This window comes from Lycium ferocissimum, chromosome 5, assembly GCF_029784015.1.
Source record: "Lycium ferocissimum isolate CSIRO_LF1 chromosome 5, AGI_CSIRO_Lferr_CH_V1, whole genome shotgun sequence".
NCBI classification, from domain to species: domain Eukaryota; kingdom Viridiplantae; phylum Streptophyta; class Magnoliopsida; order Solanales; family Solanaceae; genus Lycium; species Lycium ferocissimum.
This window is the reverse complement of record NC_081346.1, coordinates 57,827,725-57,836,765: the sequence shown is the minus strand read 5'-3', so window position 1 is coordinate 57,836,765 and position 9,041 is coordinate 57,827,725. Positions and strand designations below refer to the sequence as shown.

Below are 9,041 nucleotides of genomic sequence, written 5' to 3'. Positions count from 1 at the left end.
CCTAGACAAAACGCTCGTGCATTTTTATCTCTATTCTCGTCAACACCGGAAAGAATGGGATTTTTGCCTCGTTTGGAGACTTTTATAATGCCCTGCGAAAGATCACGGGGCAATATAATCGGATAAAATGGGCCAGAGGTAAAATCAATTTTGGCATTATTAGCCAAAAAAGGCGAAAGACCCACGATCCTCCAAATATTCGGGCCTATCCGAGCAAGGCGGACTTATATGTCTAAGACATATCAAGTATAACCGGATCTATTGGAGGGGTGAGCCTGAGAGAGAAAGGATATGTATAGATGTATAAAAACCCTTCTTTGAAGTCGGTGACTGACTCGTCATCACCAGGAGCAAAAATGTCCATGGGACGGTTATCCCAACCGCATTCGGCTCGGACTCGGGGAAGGTGCTCCTCTTTGATAGACGAGGGATAACGTCTCACATCGAAACCCCAGTCGAAAGTCTATACGGCTTTTTCGACAGCGAATTCATGGTTAAAATCGTACTTTGAGGGTATTATGTCTTTGGTCGTCGGTTCGAAGGAAGCGGCTTGTGTTTTGCCCGCGGATTAGCAACAGACTCGTTAGGCGGAGAAGAAACTGATGGAACATTCTGGGAAGTAGAGTCGGGGCTCGTTACCATTTCTTGGGTTTGGATGATGAACAACTGAGATAAAGATATGAAGTTCTCGGTTGAAGATATGAAGATTTGAAGGTTGAAAATATGAAGATATGAAGATTTGGAGATGAACAAATGGAGTTAAGAGAAAATTTTCCAGAAAATGAAGAAGATTTTCATAAACCGGATGAAACTTTTTAAACAACTTTTCAAAAACACGGAATTTCGGGACAAATAAAACCAAGAACAGAGCAAAGTGAGTAATATGATCGAGGAACGAAGGATGAAAAAGGTGAAAAGTGAAGAAATGGAATCACTGTAACTCCTTATATAAAGAAAATTTCATGGCAATTACCAAAGTCATCCAACCAAGAGAGGACACGTGTCCGGAGTATGAAGAGATGTGACCCTGAAACGGTTATCGAAGCTGACCAACTGAAAGGTGACACGTGCCCGAAGTCAGAGGGACGTGACATGAAATGACGTTTTGTTTCCCGCTTGTTTTCAAAGTAAAAAAGTAAAGGCTTACTGGAGAAGTCACCGAGGCAGTTGTTCCACTTCCCGTCTCTTCGATAAAACTTTGATCCGGAAAGTGTGGGGACTATCTATATATGGTAAAAACTGATACAACTTGTATCCGGTAAAAATCGGGGTAAAGTTTAGAGCCGTCTGATTTGAGATCGAGGAAGAGTATGGTCTTCACAACCGATATGAACGAAAATCGAGGGGTCGTGAGTGCATTCAACTTTGCGTCAAAATCGAGAGTATTCTAATAAGCCCGGTAAAGCCGAGCCTAAAAACAACACACTCTATATAGGTTCAGAGAATCAGTTATGGGGTAGGACACGCGTCATCTTACCGTTCCGCCATTTGCGCTGACAACAGTATGGGTGTCAGACCGTACGGACGCAGCCTTATCCATTTTAGGGTTTTTCTAGAAAGGCTTTTCTTGTATTGTGCTAGGACTATTTGTTGTTAGCTATAAATGAGGGCTAAAACTTCCTTTTGGAATTTAGTTTTTCATTATTATATACATTTGTAATCGAAAGAAAGTATTGGAATCTTAAGTATTTTGGCTCGGTTAAGGGAACATCTTCCGGGCCAGGACCGTTTGCAAAAGCTTGTCAACTTGTCTTTCTTGGTTTCCTTTGCTATTATTTATCAATATATTGCTATTTACTTGCTACTATCCTATACTATCAATTAATCTAACCATATATCCTATTAACCACTTACAAATTTAATTGTTATCCACTTTTGGGGCTAAACACCAGGCGCCACGCAAGTATAGACCCTCGTCAACTATTATTTGTTTAGTCAGTTCTGAATCTGAATTCAATGATCACACTTCAAGAAGGGAATGAAGCTTTGGCTCAGTACAATAGCATTTGATACTATCAATTAATCTAACCACATATCCTATCAACCACTTATAAATTTAATTGTTATCCACTTTTGGGGGTAAACACTAGGCGCCATGCAAGTATAGACCCTCGTCAACTATTATCTGTTTAGTCAGTTCTGAATCTGAATTCAATGATCACACTTCAAGAAGGGAATGAAGCTTTGGCTCAGTACAGTAGCATTTGACTTTGGGAAGAGAATCGATTGCTTAACTTGATTTGGCTTAAACTATACTCATATAGGTTTTCTAATGAACAGCTATATCACAAAAAAAAAAAAAAAAAGAAGGCAGCGATTATACATTCTGTGAAGTAGGATAACTTAAAATTCAACAAATCATAACTCACCAAAAAAAAAAAAAAAAAAAAGGCAGCGATTGTACATTCTGTGAACTAGGATAACTTTAAATTCAACAAATCATAACTCACAGGCAATTCTATCAAATCTCAAGATAAAATTTCCATAACTCCAAAAGATTTTTCTTTGCTAAAAAATATCCTTGGTGAATATTGTAACTTCATTGAAAAGGACATTAGCATGAAAGTCACGACGAGGTTGAGAAGATTAATGGAAATTGTTCACATGATCTACCCAACAACCTAAGCTATTTTCCTAAAATATCCTTGGTGAATATTGTAACTTCATTGAAAAGGACATTAGCATGAAAGTCACGAGGAGGTTGAGAAGATTAATGGAAATTGTTCACATGATCTACCCAACAACCTAAGCTATTTTTCAATGTGGAGTTAATTTCTCAAATGGTCACTCAATTTGATAAATTTTCCTAAGAAAATCACTTTGTTTTTTTTATCAGAAAAGTCACTCATCTATTCATTTGTTTCTCCAAAAGTCACACGCCACCTGAAAAGTCACTTTTTTATATATATAAAAAGGCAATTTTACCATCCCTCAAATAAATTTTATTATCTAGCACTAATTATTCAATCATGCCTCAAATGTCATTACTTGAGTATTATTTCTTTCGATTCGGATTTTATATTTACATTCCAAAAGAAAATAGATTACAACATATGTATTAGTCGAATAGAACTAAGATTGTCTAACTCTTATGTCATTTTTTACTATTCTTATTATTTTAAAGTAATTTAAGTGATACTAACAGCTTCTATATTGACTTTAAATTCAATAATAATGATGAAAACTCAAATATATGGATATATACGAAGGAGTAGGAAATATGTTCCTAGCTAAATGTTTAGACTTTAGAGTGATGAGAAGAACATTACTTTTTTTTTTTTTGTTTTGATAATCAAGAATTGTACTTACTGTTTTGAGTACGGATCTAGTAGATCAGTTGGTTGGCTACCTGAACTTTCACCTTGTTGGTGAGGGTTCAAATCCCCACATTATAATCCCCTCACCCATTTCCCCTTCCCCTACCTCCTATGTAATAAAAAAATAAAAAAACTTACTGTTTTGATATTAATTTAAAAGAGATTCATTTGACTACCAAAAAAATTATATTGAACGTTTTAATTTTTTGTTTTTTACACCGTAATATAAAAAAAATTCTTTATAATTATGTCTACGAATATGACAAGTGACAACCTATATAAACAACATTTCACTGTATGAAATGGATAAAATAGTCTTTTTATATAAAAAAGAGGATTTTTTATTTTTTAGTGGTTTTATACTCTTTATCACCATCTATGACTTTTGAAGAAACAAATGAATAGTCAAGTAGTAATTTTTTTGATACAAAACTAATAAAACTGTGTTTACTAGATAAATTGATCAAGTTGAGTGCGTAGGAAATTAACTTCCCAATTTGTGTATATATCCATGTTGTCCCAACTTCAAACAGCTCAACATAGTGTGTAAACTCAGTGATTAGCATCTTTACCTTCTAAGAAAACTAAACGATCATTTTGCAGCAGAAATGCAGGAAAAGGTGCCAGACAAGAACGAATATGTGCTTTAAGCCGAGGAATGTTACAAAATTGGGCATGTGGCTCGCGGAACCAGGATTTTCACTAAGAGGTTCAAAATATGAAGAATTAAATACACGGAGAAGTCAAAGGAGGTTCAACATCAACTGTAGATACATAAAAAATAATTTTAATCATGTATAAACGGTGTAACTTTTCGCCGAAAGAACCCCCTAGGCTTTACCTAGCTCCGCCCTGTGTGGCTCCTACAAAATTCCACATGCCCAATTTTGAGAAATGCAATCTTCTTTTTGCCTTTCAGCAACTCCTGCTATGACAACAATTCCTATATATATATTGGTTGTTGTTCTGCTGTTTAACTAGTTATGTATACATTGCCATATCAACTTTCTGACTTTCTGGATTTTTGATTTCCTTTTCCTCTCTAAAAAACTTTTGGTTCTCGTGTTCATTATTGGCTTGACATTACTTCGTAATACCAATGAATCTTCTTACTCTGCTTGTATTCCGTATTGGAAGCATATGAAAAAGTTGTAATTTTGCTAAAGTAGAAACATTCATGTGAGTATTGCTTTCTTCTATGGAACTACAAATGTAGCCAGTATCAAGACATAGCAGGTATAGAAAGACCACCCACACACATAGTTATTTAGCTTTGCGTTCCTTGAGTATGCTTATGTCCCAAACAAAGAAAAGAGTATAGTGCTCGTTTTGATAAGAGTTTTACATATTATCTGCTGGAAAGTTTTCAATGTCCCCCTTATGCAACTATGGGAATTTCTTCAAGTTCGTTACTATCTTTTCCTACAACTCACGGATTACCTTGAACTGGCCAAAAAGCTTTCTATTTGAATGGAATTCCACAGTTGCATAAGCTTTGGTATTATACTTTGGGTTAATTGGGTAGGTGTCGATAGCTACAAAACCTTTGCTTTTGGTCCATACCACGAAAAAAGAAAAGATCGTGAGAATCTTGAATTTAACTCTGTCAAGAACCCCATCATAATTCACCAGAATTAATGTGATGTTCGAGAGACTTGCATGGAAATGGTAATACAAGTTAATATTGCATTAAAAACATAGTGAGCTGAATGAAATATTCAGAGATGAATGAACAATGTCATTACCTTTTTCATGAAGGTAACTAGAGTAAAAACCAGCAATTTATTTACCAGAACATATTTGGAAAGTCAAGCATAGATATTTGTCAATGTTGGAGCATAGTATATGCATTTTTTATCTAGGAATTATTTTATTAGCAGTTTGGTTAGTAGACGTTTTCAGGATCAGAAAATGATCAGAAATCTTTCTTCTTTTCCCTGTGGCTGTTAGCCATCCATCTTTTTTGACAAATTTAAAAGAGGAAAAAGAGACCTTTGGTCTTTGTCTTTCCATTTGTTTATTTGAGAGATTTTAGCAAAGTTGGATACTTTTAGGATGTGATAATGATCAATAATCTTCTCATTTTCTCTGTTAGCAACCTCTCCTTTTGATAAAGTTAAAAAGAAATGTGGGAGTTTTGCTTTTCTGTTTTTATTTGAGATATATGGGCTTCTGGAATTTCATTAACCATCATAGTAAGAGTTCTGCCTCTTTATATATAATGGAAAATTGGAGTGAAACAAGCCATACAACAAAGACCTACACAAAAGAACTAGTGCAGCTAATCCTAAACAAATACACATTGATAGAATAGTCCTAACAAACTTCATTAAATAAGATAAAATAAATCACAGCCAGAGAGAAACAAAAAGAGAGGTTGAAAAGGAAGTCCCTTTCAGCAAAGAGAATGAAAATAAAAGAAATGTGACGGAAGCCACTTAAGCCTGGCTGAAATATTTTCTTTACAAGAAATAAAAGAAAGACCTTTGCACTTTCTGTTTTTTCACATTGAGAAATTACCAACTTGTGGCAATTCCTCCTTTATTATGTGCAGAAACTCCCTCTTGCATTATATACATATTCTGTGCAGAAACTCCCTCTTGCATTATATACATATTGAGGGACATGGCTTATGCTGCTATTACTTGTCTTATGAGCACCATACAGCAATCTACTGGACTTAACCTGCAATCGTTCTATGGAGAGATTGAATTCTTGAGAGCTATTCTGGAGAAACCCTACAGTTCCGTAACAGGTGATCTTGAGGCATTGACAAGCTTGGAAGCACAAATTATAAAGTTAGCATATACGACAGAAGATATGGTTGACTCGGAATCGAGAAAAGCTTTCTTAGCAAAAAACCAAATTTCACGATTTGGAAACTTCGTTTTCTCTTGAAACGGGCAGTAGGATGCATTGATTCTACCATGAAGCAGCAGATAGGAATGCTTAACAGGTACACCAACAGCAAAGATCAGAAAGCACAAAATTTGACTCTTGCCAGTACCTCTCAACAAGCCTTGGAGCCTGAGAATATGATGGTTGGCCATGAAAATGAATTCGAGATGACGCGGGATCAACTTGCTAGAGGAGCAAGAGAACTAGAAGTTGTCTCAATTGTAGGCATGGGGGGCATCGGCAAGACAACTTTGGCTACCAAGATTTACAGTGATTCACTCATTATGTCTCGCTTTGACATTCGTGCAAAACCCACTGTATCACAAGAGTATTGTGCCAGAAATGTACTCCTAGGACTTCTTTCTTCTATAAATGGAAAGACCGATGATTTTCATGAGCAGCAAGATGATGGAGAACTAGCAGACCAACTGCAGAAGCTTCTAAAAGGTAAGAGGTACTTGGTAGTCATTGATGACATATGGACTACAGGAGCTTGGGACGATATTAAATCATGTTTCCCAGACTTTATCCTGGCATGGAGCAGTACCTAGGTGAAGATGTTCCGTCACCAGTAGACATTCCTCGATCAATAACTAGCCTACCTTATCTCCAAGATTTTATACTTAAGCTTCCACAATCCATGGTCTGGCAATATCCTTTGACATTACCGTCAGAAATTTTGACAATGCCGCCATTAAGGCACCTCTGTTTGGACTGGAATTACCTGTGGTATCATGAGCTTACAGAGAAAAGTTTGGTTCTTAAAAATTTGCAATGTCTGTATGGATGGAGTCCTTGGTATTGTACTGGTTCTGCCTTTAGACTATTTCCCAATTTAAGGAAGTTGCAAATACGTGGTGTCCGAGAAGACTTTCATAGTCGCAAGGTCCCCTATGATTTTCGCTACTTAGATGAGCTCGAGGAATTGGAATTTCATCTTAGTTATCCACTTGCTGCTTGCTTTCTAGAAAGCATTACACCTTCCGGTTCTACTCTACAAGATTCTCTGAGGTTTCAGACGAAAATGCTAGTACCACCTCCTGCAGATGCAGTTCCACCTTTGGTCCTACCTCCTCCAGATGCTTTTCCACAAAACCTCAAGAATTTATCTTTTTTCGGGACTTCTTTGCCGTGGAGGGATTTGAGCATTGTTGGTAAATTTCCCAAACTCGAGTCCCTTAAACTAACATGTAATGCCTTCATAGGCGAGGAGTGGGAAGTAGTTAATCAAGGGTTTCCTAACTTGAAGTTCTTGGTCCTGGAAGATTTGGATTTTGAGTATTGGAGAGCCAGAAGTGATCACTTTCCATCCCTTCAATGGCTATTTCTTGAAGGTTGCTGGTATTTGGATTCAATCCCTCAAGATTTGGCAGACATAACCACACTTGAGCTAATTGATATACGTTACTGTGCACAATCTGTTGGGAATTCCGCCAGGCAAATTCAATAGGACATACAAGACAACTATGCAAGTTCTATTGAGGTCCATCTGTCAGGCTGGTAAGGCATCTTCTTCCTTAATTTACTTGTTATCCTTGTTGCTTGTATTTGAGCTTTCAAGTTATATATGCCAGGCTTGTTTGGTCAAGAATATTTTCCTTGAATTAATCCATTTTCAGCTTCTATCATTGAGTTCTGTTTAAGACTTAGTTAGCTTTGTGATAATCATCAGATTGTAAGAGTGCCCACTAACATAGTCTGCTAATCAATGACTCCTAATATACATATAAATAAAATGCTATTAGCTGTGATCATGATAATGACACTGTTAGAGTCTCACATTGGTTGGGGAACGGATTGGTGGTTCCCTTAGATGAACTTGAGCAAACCTTCCTTGCCAAATAACATTTAGTGCTTTTGGGGTTGAGTTCATCTTCTTGTACGTACATATTTAACTGGAACGAAAAATAAAATAAAAATAGAAATGGATGAATAATACGAAATGAATAAAGGTTTCCCTTTTTGTTCTCTATACTGATGGTTTTTCCCTCATCTTTTTGCAGAGTTACACTGTTTTCACTCTGATGGAAGCAATCGCGGAAGATTTTTTTGGCATAATAGCCCAATACCTTATGAACCTGGCTCATTTTATTAGGCGTACACCTAGTCACTTACCTACTCTGATTAGGACGTGTACTCATTCCTTTCTCCCTGAAGTAGTATGATAGAAAGTGTGAGAGTGAATATCTTAAATGATCATTCAACTATAACAAATTCTTCACTAAAGTCATTTATGTTTGTTTTGCATCAACAAAGTCACTCAAGGTTACAAGTTTATCTACAAAGTCATTACAAGAAAAATACTAAAAGGATAATTACATAAACCACCCCTCAAGTTTGATTTCGTAACTCTTACTTCCTTTGTGGTTATATTTGCTTCTCTTATTTTATTTGTTTTGTAATAATTTCTTAATCTAATTATTATTAATATAAAATATGATTTAATTAATTTATTCTTATGATATATTTTTTTGTTTAATTAATTTCGTAAACTTCGAAAAAAAAATAATACTAAATATTTCAACATAAATACGAGTATATCACCCTCTCTATGTTAAAGAGATGCAGATATCTTACGAATTGCAAATATAAGAAATATTACAAGAAATATTTTTCACGTTAAATTAATTGCTTCAGTGAACAAATTTTAGAGGAAACCAAAAATGCAGCATGGTCCTCCCCGACAAGTTAGGAACTTGAATTTTCTTTATCCTTGTATTTACAGCAACCAAACAAGAAAAGTAAAATGTTTCTCTTTTCTAGAAAAAAAAAATACAAAAAGAAATTCCTCACATTGAGAGGCAGATATACTCGTAATTGTGTTAA

At 35.8% G+C, this 9,041-nt stretch overlaps 1 pseudogene; it reads left to right on the top strand.

Moving 5' to 3' along the window:
* Positions 1–5,942: 5,942 nt before the first annotated feature.
* On the top strand, positions 5,943–7,719 carry LOC132057853 (late blight resistance protein R1-A-like; annotated as a pseudogene).
* Positions 7,720–9,041: the final 1,322 nt, after the last annotated feature.